The sequence below is a fragment of the Schistocerca americana genome, chromosome 6 (assembly GCF_021461395.2).
Source record: "Schistocerca americana isolate TAMUIC-IGC-003095 chromosome 6, iqSchAmer2.1, whole genome shotgun sequence".
NCBI classification, from domain to species: Eukaryota; Metazoa; Arthropoda; class Insecta; order Orthoptera; family Acrididae; genus Schistocerca; species Schistocerca americana.
The window spans coordinates 219,353,334-219,369,444 of record NC_060124.1 but is presented as its reverse complement, the minus strand read 5'-3'; positions in this window follow the sequence as shown (position 1 = coordinate 219,369,444).

The following is a 16,111-nucleotide window of genomic DNA, read 5'->3' as shown; positions in this document are numbered from 1 at the left end:
GAGACAAGGGTGTCGTCAGGAGTGCCACAGGGAAATACAGTAGGACTGCTGTTGTTCTCTGTATGCATAAATGATTTGGCGGACAGGGTGGGCAGTAATCTGCTGTCGTTTTGCTGATGATACCGTGGTGTACGGTAAGGTGTAGGAAGATACAAGATGACGTAGACAAAATTCCCAGTTTGTGTGATGAATAGCAGCTAGGCGTAAATGTGGAAAAATGTAAGTTAATGCAGATGAGTAGGAAGATCAATCCCGAGAAGTTAGGATATAGTATTACTAGTGTTCTGCTTGACACAGTCAAGTCGTTTAAATACTTGGTCGTAACTTTGCAGAGCGACATGTGGTGGAATGAGCATGTGAGAACTGTGGTGGGGAAGGCGAATGGTCAACTTCGACTGACCAGGAGAACTTTAGGAATGATTGGTTCATCTGTAAAGGAGACTGCATGCAGGACGCTGTTGCTACCTATTCTTGAGTACTGCTCGAGCTTTTGGGATCCGTACCAGGTCTGATTGAAGGAAGACATCGAAGTAGTTCGTTCAGAGGCAGAATGCTAGATTTGTTATCGATAGGTTCGAACAACAAATAATTGTTACGGAGATGCTTCGGGAACTCAAGGGAAGACGATGTCCTTTTCGAAAAATACTATTGAGAGAATTTAGAGAACAGTCATTTAAAGCCGACTGACGAACGATTCTGCTGCCGCCAACATATATTGCGCGTAAGGACCACGAGAAATTAGGCCTCATACGGAAGCATACAGTCATTTTTTCCCTCGCTCTATTTGCGAGTGGAACAGGAAAGAAAATGACAAGTAGTGGTGCAAGACACCCACCGCCACGCACCGTGTGGTGACTTGCGGAGTATCAGTGTTGATGTAGATGTATATTTAGGACACATTAATGTGATGAATAAAACTGTATAGGAGAGAAATAAGGACATGTCCAGAGGAATGGCGCAGGAAGAAACTGGTGTTACGAATTTGCTGTAAAAGGCAAAATTTTAAGAAGTAAATGGACACTTCTGACACGAATCGAAGACATACTATAAAAGATGAGTGGGTAAATCCACGCACGAGGATGTTTTTAGGTATCTGAATGGTCATTCATGATTAATCATCTGAGGTCAAAACGGATTCGTAGAATGTGGGAACACAAAGGTTATAATGAGTAAGACATATTTTAGAGGATTTTCGGTATAATAGATGTGCAGAAATGAACAAATTGCCATAAACGACCGACCGACCACTGTAAATAATTTCACTTTAATACGAAGACTCTTGTGAATTTTTTGGTGTGTAGTTTTCCTCCCCTCGTACATCGTAAATCTCACTGTGCTTGCTACAAAGGAATCATACCATATTCCTTCCAGGCTTGTTCTGTTACTTACGTATTCTGTAGTTTTAGTGAAAGTCAGCGGTGTCTCATAAGAAATCTTTTCCAACTCTGGCACCCTACGGAAAACTCTGTGGTTTATGGTAAATTGCAATCGTACCAAGCCTATCAGTCAGCAGTTATTACAGGGAAAGAGATACTGTGATAAATACCCCACTTATTCTTTATTTTTTGCATCTAACTGTAACTTCCCGAGTGTAAAACAGTGTCTAAACTTTCATGTCCCCTTGCTGCAACCGTGAGTAGCTACAGAAGCACAAGCTATGCATATGAATATTCTTGCAAAGCTAAACTGCTACTGAATAAAGATTTGCTTTTTAACGTTCTTAATTTGGAATTGGTTTTCAAAGTGTCTACTGGATAGTATTGAGGCCCTTGTCAAAACGCTTTTCACGCGCACTTTACTGCTTTCTTATTTTTTAGGTATTTTTCAGTAATCATTGGACCAGTTTTCGTAGATGTTACGAAAACCAGTATAATGTTACCTTCCTAAAAGCCTTCTGCAAAAGCATTAGAAATGAAGAAAACATTTGCAAGTTCTGAATGGACAAATGAAAACTATTTTTAATCTGTTATAAATCATCATTGTCTGAGCATGGCATGAGACTTTACCCGTTTTACTGAAAATCAAGGTGATTAAACTGAGCGCAGTTTCAGCATTTTTTTCATCAGAATTATTGCATCATTTAATAAATTTATGTAAACATATGTAAATATTTAACTGTTTCAAGATACTGTTCCGAAATATCAAATTCAATTTAACACGACAACATCAAAATCGCGATAATTCTTTGTAGGTACGCATATATAATAACAATCCTATCTGTTATGGCATTGACAGTTATTGTGCCGGATTTCTAGAATCGTGGAAAGCAGCAGAAAGTCAACCAACAACATTTACTGTACGCAGAGCGCATCTAATTAACATTTGAGCTGCGCGGCATTTACTTCGCTGTTCAAGCACTAAGCAACACATAAATTTAGTTTTCAGGCAATACATGACTGTAAGAAGTGATCAAGGTTAAAGGAAACACATTAAACAATAACTTGGACCAACACTGAATTTCCTGATACATTTCCACAGAAGTGAAAACGTTCTCACGTTTCTAATAATGCACAGACGTATGAGCAACCAAATCATTGCAGTGTCATCGTGTCTCATACAACAAACACAGATCGCTATAATTATAGCTTTTCCGTAACCAACATGTGTACTGAACTCGTGGTGAGAGCAACATTAATTTTTTATTGCCTCCGATATCTTCTGTTCGAGACAGCAGTGTAAAAGAGATGATTTACTGCTACGAGGCACGTTTTTTAAGTAATTATCGTTTTGAAATTGAAAAAAGACGTGCTAAGATATATCAATAATTTTATTTTTACATGAAAGCCTGTACCTTAATCTACGCACTGACGCCATTACAGTCTGATTCTTCCTTGTTTACGTTGTGTACTGAGTGTTTACGATGCCTCCGATAATCGTGATTCCCGCCGACTGTGAAGTACGGGCTGTTATAAGATTTCTTGGGGCTAAAGGCCTAAAAGCGATCGATATTCATCGTGAGATCTGTGCAGTTTACGGAGAAAACATTATGAGTGATGGAATGGTAAGAAAGTGAGTGAGAGCATTTAAAAATGGTCGTACAAATGTGCCTGATGAACAACGGAGTGGGCGTCTTTCGGTCGTTAATGAAAGTTTGGTGCTGGAAGTGGACGACAAGGTGAGAGAAAACAGAATCTTTATGATTTCCCAATGTTTCTCGTAGTGTTTTGTGTGGCATTGTGACCGAGCACTTTTATTACCGAAAATTGTGCGCACGTTGGGTACCGAAAATGTTGAGGAATGTGCACAAAACCAAACGTTTAGATACTGCATTGACTTTCCTTGAGCGCTACCACAATGACGGTGATGATTTCTTAAGCTAAATTGTTACTGTGAAGAAAGATGGGTGGCCTACGTCACATCAGAATCAAAGCAACAGTCCATGGAAGTTGAGCAAGGGCATCGTTTTGCTGCAAGACAATGCCCATCCGCAAGTGGCGAAAGTGACGAAAGATTTCATCACATCATTTCGATGGGAAACTCTAGACGATCCTCCTTACAGCCCCAACCTTGCGCCCAGTGACTACCATCTCTTCCTGCACTTGAAGAAACACCTGATCGATCAGCGTCTTCAAGACGATGACGAAGTCAAAACAGTGGTGGTGCAGCGGTTAACAAGGCAGGCGGCAGACTTCTGTGAGGAGGGTATTCAAAAACTGGTACAAGGTTATGACAAGTGCCTCAATATTGACGGAAACTATGCAGAAAAGTAATTAAGGTACAGGCTTTCATGTAAAAATAAAATTATTGAGGTATCTTAGCACGTCTTTTTTGCATTTCAAAACAGTACTTAAAAAAAAAACGCGTCGAGCAATCAGACAGATCTGAATCGTACGCTCAGGACTGTGTATCGAAATCCATCTCTATTGTTTGTCACGGCCGCCTGCCTGGGACATTCATTCAATTAACGTCTGGCGACGACTGTCTCACAAGAGCTTCACTAACATGGCGCGTCAGGGTTAGGAAAGGCGCCAAACTCTGTTCTACTCGTGAAAGATACGTGTGAAGTATGATTGTCGGTAAGTCTCTGTATTGGCTCTAATTTATCGAATTTTCTCAACGTGGTAATTTCGCGTGTAGTATGTGGGAGGAAGGAAAATGTTATCCGACTCTTCCAGGAAAGTGCTCTCTAGAAATTTCGATAGTAAACCTCGACGCACAACGCGGCTCTTGTAGTGTCTGCCACTGCAGTTTGATGGGCGTCTTCGTAATGCTCTCCCGCCGAGTAGATCCTGTGAGGAAACACGTCGCTCTTCGTCGGATCTTCTCTATCTCTTCTGTCAGTCCTGCCTGGTAAGTATCCCAGATTTATGAACAATGGCCGACCGGTGTGTCCGAGCGGTTCTAGGCGCTACAGTCTGGAACCGCGCGACCGCTACGGCCGCACGTTCAAATCCTGCCTCGGGCATGGCTGTGTGTGATGCCCTTAGGTTAGTTAGGTTCAAGTAGTTCTAAGTTCTAGGGACTGATGGCCTCAGAAGTTAAATCCCATAGTGCTCAGAGCCCTTTGAACCATTTTGATGAACAATGCTCAAGAATCGAAAAAGCCCGTCGTAAGCCACATTTTTCGTCGATGAGTTACATTCACTTGAGATTCTCGGTATGAATCTGTCTCGTATCTGCTTTTCCCACTGTTGGTTTTATTGGTCGTTCCGCTTAAGATTGCTCTGAATAGTTGCTCCTCGGTATTTCCAGAATTACTGTTATAGTCCCTCACATATAGATCAGTTATTTCTGAGCCGTGCCGTGAATCGATAGGTCGCATCACGCCCTCAGTAGTATTCGTCATTTGTCAGAGGGCGTGTCTGGCGCACAGAAAGGCCGCGCCGGCAGCGGCCTTGCTCTCTGGTAGTTCGACTGCGGGACTCTGAGGCTGGCCGAGGAGCAGAACCAGGAGAGAGGTGGCAACTTCACCTTGCGTTGTTGGCTCGAGTGGCTTCATATTCTGGATCCGTGGTTCGTTATCGCAATCCATCCTGGAGCACGCGAGGCGTTCTGCGCTGTGGCGACATGGCCGGATTAGTATGATAATGGAGCGCGTGTATTATTCGGGATTATGATGCAAAGTGATTAGGAACAACACAGGCACCGCATTATCGTATTCATACCCCGACGCCGGGCAAGCGAATTTCAAGTAAATTATCTCCCCTGCACGGTGTGAGGGTACTGGTGTGTAGTATCTGTAAGTGGTTGTTCTTTGGAGGGCGACAATGCCCAGTGGCGCAGAGTGTCGAAAGTAGATTAGATTACATTAGATTTACTTTCATTCCAATTGATCCGTAGTGAGGAGGTCCTCCAAGATGTGGAACATGTCAGAAAAACAACAATACATGACAAATATTTTTAACTAAAACAAATAAGCCAATGTACCATTCCACAGGTCCCAAGTGGAATGATCGTCATTTTTTAATGAACATTATATGAAAGAGTCATTTTACAAATACGAATGCGCTGAATTTAAAATAAAAAAGTTTTTTATTTATTTATATGGTAATAAACATGTAATACAACTACTATAATACTTATTTACAATGAACACATTACTGCACTGAAATGGTGCAGAAGTTAGATTCTACTTACACACACACATACATATTTACAATGAACACATTACTGCACTGAACTTGTGCAAAAGTTTATATATATATATATATATATATATATATATATATATATATATATATATATATATCAACTGGTTTTACTGAGAAATTCATCAATCGAGTAGAAAGAGTTGGACACCAATAAATCCTTTAGGTTTCTCTTAAACTGAATTTCATTGGTTGTTAAGCTTTTTATGGCTGCTGGCAAGTCATTAAAAATGTGTGTCCCTGAATAATGCACACCTTTTTGTACAAGACTAAGTGACTTTAATTCCTTGTGAAGATTGTTCTTATTTTTAGTATTGATTCCATGAATTGAGCTGTTGGTTTGAAAAAGTGATATATTTTTAATGACAAATTTCATTAAGGAATAAATATATTGGGAAGCAGTAGTTAGAATCCCTAGTTCCCTAAACAGGCTTCTGCAGGACGTTCTTGAGTTCACACCACATATAACTCTTACTGCACGTTTTTGTGCCCGAAAACTTTAGCTTGGCTTGATGAATTACCCCAAAAAATAATCCCATATGACATTATGGAATGAAAGTAAGCATAGTATGCAGCTTTTTCATTTTTATATTGTTGAGAGGCTGTGGAAAGTTTAGGCTGCGTGAGCCAAAGGCGGTTGCGTAGAGAAGGATTTATCTCTATGCTTAATAGTAGTGGCACACAGTTTGAATAATAGTGTGTATATGTTTGTGCAGTGTGATAAAGGAAATAAATTAAATTTTACGAGTTCTTAAAGGCCCTCCATCAGTTAGTACCACGACATTGCATTTAACAATGAGCGAAGTCTCGATATACACGGTCAACTACAACAAGAGGATTGTAAAATAATAATCATTAATTAACCCTTATAATCACCAAAGACGAAGGGAGCTTATGACGGGAATATACATATTGGACGTACAGGCTGTGGACACATGGTTTATGAGATGTGAAAATTTGTATGGCCATGATGTATTGATAGTTGAAGTGATCGCTACAGCAAAAATCTATTAATATCAGTATTGCTGGCCCCTGTTTCCATCACAACCGAGGTAGAACCTCCCTAAACTTCGGTCTGGGACCTGAAGATGGCGTAGTAAGACGCTGAACCTGGTTGCCAAATAAAATGAGGTTGGAAATTAGACGGCTGAAAGATGTTTCATTTGACATCATCTATGGAAGTTTGGGTCTGTACGAGATTCGTGCTCGGGTAGCCAGATGATAACGCGACCGCTCGCGATAAGAGGGAAATCCGGGTTCGAGTCCTGGTACGGCATAAATTCACATTTTCGGCATTTAATTATACAGGTGATGGTAGCCATATTTGCAACTGCGTATATATTTCATGTACACTGTACTGTGTTGCTACGCTACAGCACGTCTCACTCCTCTGTCACCGCGTGAAACATACACGCAAATCATTCGGGGATCTAGAGACGTAGTAATTTCTAAGATCATACAGTGAAGTCAAACACCAGAAGTCTACAAGTACAAAGGACTGACATTCAAATGAGACAGGTTAATTAGGAGGCTACAGCATGAACTGTTGGGATGCATTGCAGTAATCTTTATGTAAATACAAACCTCAGGGCTTATTTGACTAGGAATGTCTGATATTAAGGGGTAGGAGGACGGGATGGGTCATCTCAACATTCCCAGCACTAAGTTGCAATGCGCTGATGACGGCGGCAAGTTGGTAGTCGGCATCTCAGTTCCGACAGCTCTGCAGCGAGTCTCAAGGTGGTGGACCGCAGGTATTCTTCCGTCCAACATGGACCAGTAAAAGAATTAGATAGTATGAGAATAAGTCCCAAAGTAGCGATGGATATTCAGATGGGTGTAATGATCAGAGCGTAAGTCGGCAAATTAAGTAGGTGGTGGGCTGACGAGCCTTCATACTCTCCTGCTTTTGCCAACTGTCCCTTAACCTCTTCTTTCTGTCCTTAGATCACACTCCCAGAAGTTTTCGTCCTCACAGCGTTTTCATTGGCGGACCAAATTTGGAATACCACCCAATGACTGCGCCTCCCTGCGCTGTTTGGAAATTTCGTAATTTACATGGGCTGGCATTTTTCTTACATGTTCTCTGTTGAGGCCGTTCCCAGCGTTGGTCGCACTTAGTCCAGCTCATCGTTCTGATGTTTTTTCGCATTCTCTAGGTGGTGTGAAAGCAGCCACTCATCACGTGTTTCTAGTTAGGTAACAGAAGTTCATGGGGTAAAGATGTAAATATATACCGGTGGTTCAAATGATTCAAATGGCTCTGAGCACTATGGGACTTAACTGCTGAGGTCATCAGTCCCCTAGAAATATTTAAACCTAACTAACCTAAGGACATCACACACGTCCATGCCCGAGGCTGGATTCGAACCTGCGACCGTAGCGGTCGCGCAGTTCAATTGGTTCAAATGGCTCTGAGCACTATGGGACTTAACATCTGAGGTCATCAGTCCCCTAGAACTTAGAACTACTTAAACCTAACTAACCTAAGGTCATCACACACATCCATGCCGGAGGCAGGATTTGAACCTGCGACCGTAGAGGTCACGCGGTTCCAGACTGAAGCGCCTAGAACCGCTCGGTCACTCCGCCCGACTATACAGGTGGCTGTAGTACCGCGTGCACATGGCATAAAAGGGAAGTGCGGTGGCGGAGCTGTCATTTGTACTCAGGTGATAGATGTGAAAAGGTTTATTACGTGATTATGCTATCACGATTGGAATTAACAGTCTTCGAATGCGGAATCATAGTTGGAGGCAGACGCATGAGTGTGCCGAGGATACCAGATTTCAAGCATTACCTCTCACCACGGACAACGCTGTTAACGAGAAAGAGCAGCGGCGTTTTCGTATACTCGTCAGTACTAACAGACAAGTAACACCGCGTGAAGTAATTGCAGAAATCAGTGTGAGGCGTACGACGAACACGTCCGTTAGGACAGTGCGGCGAAATTAGGCGTTAATGGGCTAGGGCAGCAGACGACCGACGCGAGGCGTTTGTTATCGGAACGACATAACCTGCACCGTCTCTCCTAAGCTCGTGACCATATCGGATGGACCCTAGACAACTGGAAAACCGTGGTCTTGTCAGATCAGTCCAGATTTCAGTTGGTAAGACCTGATGATAGGGTTCGACTAGGTCGCAATCGCCATGAAGCTGTGGACCCATTTACGGCACGAGTCGAGAGGTTAGTTTGTGCGCAAAATACTGCAGTTATGAACCGCTATAGAGGCACCATGGCTCTATATTTCTGCAGAAGACTTCCAACTACTTGCTGGGTCCATACCACGTCGAGCTGCTGCAGTACAGCGGGGAAAACCACATCCAACGCGGTATTAAGTGGTACCCCATGGCTTTTGTCGTTTCAGTATGCAAGGGCTGTATCTACGTGGAGCCTGGAAAGAATCTGCTGGTGTTCGCATTTTACAAGCGTTCTTCTTAGTTTCCGAAAAACTTTTGTAGGAGGTCAGTTCTTCTTAAGCAGTTCTAAAGATTCACCCACCTCTCTGTTTACATGTTTGACACTTTCTAAATTTTTGGTGGAGGCCAGTTCTTCTGTAACACGCCTGTAGTTCCATACCCCATCTCTGTGTTCCAGGCGCTCTTGTGTCTACGCATTCAGAAAGCCCTCCCGGGATTTATATAAGAATTTCTGTCAGATGAAGATTTTTTTAAAAGATGCACCGGTGCCTATATGCAGTATGACTGCGAGGACTTCAACGCGTGCTTTAGGAAACTGGTTCCAAAACACCTTCATTGTGGAGAAAAAAGTGTAGAAACTGCATATATACAGCAGCTGAGGAAATAATTAGCGAAGGTTATTCACGTGTTGCGAAGACCTTGAATTTGTTCGTCATAGAGGCGAATAAGAAACAACTTCGTGGAGTTAACTGACAGGAAACGCATGGCCCCGGCGGAGCAAGGTATTTTTAGTTTGTTAAGAGTCCGGACATAAAATACAGCACCAAATTCTACACCATAGTATGTTTGGGAAAGAGGAAGGATACGTCTATGGACTTGGGATCGCAGATTAAATGCAAGTTTTGAAACAACGTTTTCCTTCCGTTACTCTTTTAAGTTTAAACGCAGTTTTATCGAAACAGACCTTTTCAAAGCGAAAAGCGTTCTAGAACGTCGTTAGATTAACCGTGTCATTTGAATTGACTTTTTAAAATGAAAGACAATTAAATTTAGGGGTCTTACTGATAGCGGTTACCTCTATTCATATTTTAAATATCTTTTATAAAAAAATTGAGCTCTGAAAAACGTGACAAGAAATGTACATGTTTTTGAGAAAGGTGTTTTTTTAAGGTATTTTTCAAAAGCCCATGGTTATGGTCCCTCAGATTCATTCTAATCTAAGACATTTCTGATTTTATGGGTTTCAGAAATAGCCACGACTCTGTACAGCGCTTCGCACAAACCAAGGCGCCCGATGAGGCGATACTTTGACAAGGACTGCAGCTGCAATTTTTAATTTGTCATGAGAGAATTTTTTTCATACACTGATATATGTATAATAAAGTGTAATAACCTGCTTTTAATAAGAACAAACCTTGTATAAAAAAGAAATCTAAACTTCACCCATCTTTCATGCCTCCCCATAACTGAAACATCGTAAATATCAACGCTATAGCTATCAAGTAAGATAACGGTTTAAAAAATTCTTGAATACCGAGAATAGCTCAAGGTATATTGCCAAAACTGAATGCGTAATACAGTTTATTTACTTTCATTTCTGTGACCATCAGTCTTGTAAATACACTGAGTGTAGCTGAAATGCTGTCGGGTGGCAGTATCATAAAACAGCGACGTTTCGACGAGTGACATACTCATCATCTTCTGGCGAAGTGTCGAGATTCTGCGGATGCCATCCTACTTATATCTGCGGTGTGCCCCCTACACTTGGCACTAAGGTACTCATTTCCGTTTTGGTAACATACCTTGAGCTCTTCTCGGTACTGAAGGATTTTTTTACATCGTTGTCTTCGTTGTTACTTGTAGCACCGATAAGTATGATGCTCAGTAATTTTCTTGCAACAGCTGTAGTTAATTGCTCATGTCTTTGTTTTGTTTATCTTACCATAACTTCCGTCCTGAGTTCCCTGAAGTTCCATTTAAGAGCTCTAAAACGACTTTGAGCCAGAAAGCCAGTTTTAAAACAGTCCCACACGCGAAATATTTGTGAACAGCTAAGAATGATGTCTCCTACAGATATTTATACGACATAGTGAATCATACATTCGGAGGAAAGCGTGCCTTTTCCGGTAGGACGCACTGTGCTCCCGTTAGGATCAACATCGCGCAAGCGCTGCTGTTCAAGCGCCTTTATTCGAGGCGAGGACAGTAGTTATTCAGATTTCGCTTGGAACGCTCGCATGCTGTCGAGTTGACCAGAGTACATCAGAGTGCATGAACAGTTTGCCAATGTTGAGCAAATATAAGCTTCGAAGTCGTCCGTCGAATGGTAGGGCGACAGTGAGTGATTAAGCTATTTGTTGCGGACGGTGCGCGTAATTACACACGAAATCAGTGAACAAGAGCTTCCATTAGTGAGCTCTGTTGTTATTTGAACAATTGTTGAGGCTGTCGTGAACTGTTATAGCGTGAAACTTTAATTTCGGAAAGCAGCAGAGCAATGGCAGACTTGAGTGTGAAAGTGGAACGCAATTTAACTTCTGATATGAGCATGGTTGGGACTACACATTGTTAGGCAGCGTGTTACTTTTGAAGTCAATGAAGGAATTAAATGGCCCTTATTGTTATCCTTTCATAGCAACCTTTTTCAATTAAACTTGAAGAACTTCAATAATTGCCTTAGGCAAGGAGGACAGGTGTCCAATGGAGTGTGACCCCTCTGTTACCCAGCGCTTACCCATGTCCGGTTCCCAAGAAGAAAACCGTATCATTTAAGAATCAGTGAAATATATCGGAAGGGAAATCATACTGTTAATCGTGTTCGTCAGAAGGAAGCCACAAAACTCAGACTTTTGTCGTTGGATCAGTGAAGCTACGTGGATGAAAAGTTTAGATTCCTTCCTGAGGTATTAACGGTCGGCAGACAATTTTCTGACTACTCTCCACTTAGTGCACAGGGATGAGGTAACAACTGTCAGAAAATGCGATGCATATGTTGATCTTGTGTGCGGATTTTCTATAAAAATTAACCATTCTAATACTTCTATATTATTACACCTGTAATTAATACAGTTCCAGCGACTTCGCAGCTGCCGGTCTGGGTGGCCGAGCGATTCTAGGCGCTACAGTCTGGAACCGCGCTACCGCTACGGTCGCAGGTTCGAATCCTGCCTCGGGCATGGATGTGTGTGATGTCCTTAGGTTAGTTAGGTTTAAGTACTCCTGAGTTCTAGGGGACTATTGACCTCAGAAGTTAAGTCCCATAGTGCTCAGAGCCATTTGAACCATTTGAACTTCGTAGCTAAGAATACCCACTCGTAAAAAACCGTTGAGCGCGCCTCTATCAATCATACACATAAAATGACAAACGTTAAACTAAAGTGGCAAATCTTTGTATATAAATCATAGGTGATATTCGGGTTTGAGCATTTCGAATATGTTCTTAGACATTAAATTCTGCCTCATGTTTCGTCTGGTCCAATTGATATCCGTCAACGTTCACTGCAATAATCTCACTATTGATGAACAAAATTTACATCTGTGGACACTGCAGTTCATCCTAAAAATACAAGCAAATATGTATTTATATAGTCTCTCTTCGTGACAGTTCAAGTCTTTCCAATGTCGACGTATATACACAGAAAAACATCGAATTCCCTTAGGTGCAGTAACGGGAAATGAATAATTACTATATTCATCGAGTAAAATATCTTTGAGCTCGTGGGAGCATGGGCTTATGAACCAATATTATCATTTATTACACATGCTGAATGTCAAGATGGAACTTCCTGTAGGCAGAACTTTTATAGGTCATGTGTTTGGATGATAAAGATACTTGTAATACATATTTTACATTGCAAACAAATTTCAGTTTAGTAAATGATCTGCCAGGTAGTTCACTACGTGATTACACACACACACACACACACACACACACACACACACACACACACACACACACATAGCGAGAGAGAGAGAGAGAGAGAGAGAGAGAATTATGTCCATGGAGACGCCGAAACTGGTTAGCGACGTGTTATCGCAAAGACTTGCACAGCACAGCCGAAATTTGGAGACCATCGCTTTCTGGAAACTTTTCGCAACTCAGGTATTACATATGCATACAGGAAAATTTCTACTGTTTTAAATCTTTCATATGTTTAACATATATGATATGATTAAATAAAACATAGAGCAACTGGAATTAACGAAAAGAAGTTCTGACGTGGGGGGCAGGTATGTCGATAAAACTAAAGGGAAAGGATACAACTTTCTTCTTTCTATCGCGTACGTTTGGAACGTACACTTACTTCGTAACTTTTTTCATGAAGTCGTTGTATGCTCTGTATGCCGTTCCTGAAAATTTCCGAGTTGCTAACAACTGTTTTACGAGAAAATCAATGTCTGTGAACTAGTCGTTTCCGACCCCACAATATACAATGCCGGAAAGTAAAAATGCAACGCCCTCAAGAAAACGTCATTTTCTTGACAACATTGTAGAAGTGCAACAAAGTCAGACCAAGGGAAACAAACACGTCACATTAAATAGGACCCAAACAATCGCATCAAAACATTATATACCCCCCTCTGGCCGCAACGCATGCGTGTATTTTTACATGTAAACCCATAGGGTTTCGAATGGCATCGTGTGATACTGTCCGAAGCACCTTGCACCTTTTGTTGCAATTTGATTCTTATAGGGTGTGGAGAACGAGTAAGTTTCTGCTTCATCATGTCCCAAACGTGTTCAATTAGCGAGACCTATGGTAATTTTGCTGACCAGGAAGATTGTTGTTCATTATGAAGAGCACGTTGCATCTCACCAGCCGCGTATAAACATGCTTTGTCCTGCTGAAGAAGCACATCACCTTCATGTCGAAGAAGGGGTAGTAGCACATATATAACAATCCGTGCAATGTTACTGATATTGGCTACTTTATCCTGCAGAAACACCAAATGTGATCGCGACTTTTGACTGATGGCCCCCCACATCATGAAGCTTTGGGTGGCATCTGTGTACCGTGGGCAAATACTCTCCATAATAGACCGCTCACCAGGGCCATGCCGTACACGTATACGTCCGTCATTCACATAGACAGAACTCATTGTCATCACTGAAGGTAAGAGAGTGCTATTCCATTCTCCAGTGGACTGATTAAGACACCGAGGCAGCTGTACTTGGCGGTGTAATGGTGTCATTGGTAGTCTGGCCGAGGTACATGTGATGTTAGTCATGCTGCGATCACACTGATCCTAATTGCCGCTGGTGACACAACAGGTGTGGTATGTGCCCAGTATCTTATCTGGACGTGTTCGGTCGGCTACCGCTGTTCGCACATTGCGTCGATCTTGACGTGTGTAAGAACCTGGGCTAAGGGTGTGGTGATGTTTCCCTGAGCACTGCTGAAAGGAGGGGCATATCAGTGACCAACATGTTTAGCAATCCATCGATATATCCATCGAGCTTCTACATCTACATCTACATATGTACTCCGATAGCCACCAAGCGGTGTGTGGCGGAGGGCACAATTCGCGCCAAGAACATGTTTCCCCACCTCTGTTCCACTCTCGGATCGCGCGAGGGAAAAACGACTGTCTGAACGCCTCAGTACGAGCTCTTATTTCCCTTATCGTTGAATGATGATCATTGCGCGATTTGAAAGTTGGTGATAATAATATATGCTCTAAATCCTCGGTGAAGATCGGATTTCGGAATTTAGTGAGCAGCCCCTTCTGTGTAGCGCGCCGTCTATCTGCAAATGTGTCCCATTTCATACTTTCTATGAGATTTGTAACGCTCTCGCTATGGCTAAAAGTACCAGTCACGAATCTTGCCGCTCTGCTTTGGACCTTCTGAATCTCTTGAATCAGACCCAACTGGTAAGGGTCCCATGCAGACAAACAGTACTCCAAGACTGGACGAACTAACATATTGTAAGCTATTTCCCTTGTTGAAGGACTGCATCGCTTCAGGATTGTACCAATAAACCGCAATCTAGAGTTCGCCTTACCCGTTACTCGTGTAATCTGATCGTTCCATTTGAGGTGTTTCGGATAGTCACACACAAATACTTGAAGGACGTTACTGCTTCCAAGGACTGGGCATTTATTTTGTACTCGTACATTAATGGAGATTTTCGCCTTGTTATATGCTGTAGGTTACACTTACTAATATTGAGAGATAACTGCCAGTCGTTACACCATGCATTTATTTTCTGCAAATGCAGATTGATTTGGTCACAACTTTCGTGTGATACTACTTTCCTGTTGACTACAGTATCATCGGCAAACAGTCTCAGGATGCTGTCAATACCATCAACCAGATCGTTTATGTAAATCGTGAAAGGCAGAGGACCTATTACGCTGCCCTGGGGCACACCTGAAGTTACTCTTGTTTCTGTTGATGTTACCCCGTTCAGAACGACGTACTTCTCCCTGTCTTTTAGAAAACTTTCTATCCAACCGCATATGTCATCGGATAGACAGTAAGCGAGCACTTTTTGTAGCAAGCGATAGTGCGGAACTGGGTCGGAATCCTTTCTAAACTCGAGAAATATGCCATCAACCTGGGAGCCGGTATCTAGAGCCTGTTGTATATCACGCACAAAGAGGGCCAGCTGTATCTCGCATGACCGCTGTTTCCTAAAACCGTGCTGGTTTCTGCGGATCAGCTTCTCAGAGTCTAGAAAGGTCATTGTGTCTGAACACAAAATATGTTCGATGGTTCTACAACAAATCGATGTCAGTGAAATTGGCCGCTAATTATGTGCATTCGATTTTCTACCCTTTTTATAGATTGCTATAACGTGAGCCTTCTTCCAGTCCCGTGGAACTTTCCGCTGTTCCAATGATCTCGGATAGATGATGGATTAAGAATTGTGCTATATTTGTAGCATAGTCAACATAAAATCATACGGGGATACCGTCTGGGCCAGATGCCGTCCTGGCGTCTATGGATGTTAACTGTTTTACGATCCCAGATACGCTAAACACTATGTCAGCCATGCTTTCGTTAGTTCGATAATTGAAAGGGGGAGTGGTGCTGCAGTCCTCTACCGTAAAAGAGTTTATGAAAGCTAGGTTCAGAATTTCGGCATTCTCTTTATCATCATCATCAGTTATATTAGCCGTACTGTCAGCAAGAAAAGGTACTGAATTAATTGTAGCGATCATAGATTTTACGTGCGACCAAAATTTTTTGATAGACCCCGCAATGTGACGGCGTTCACTAGGTTGAAGTCGTTCAGCAGAAGTGGGTACCTGTCGGCCGAGCGCGGTTGTGCCCTAGAATGAATGTTGCAAACACTGTTCCACTTCAAAATCAGCACAGTTACTGCCTGCAAGGTCAACACAGACGGTGCACACACAAGTCTCCGGGGCGCCATCTG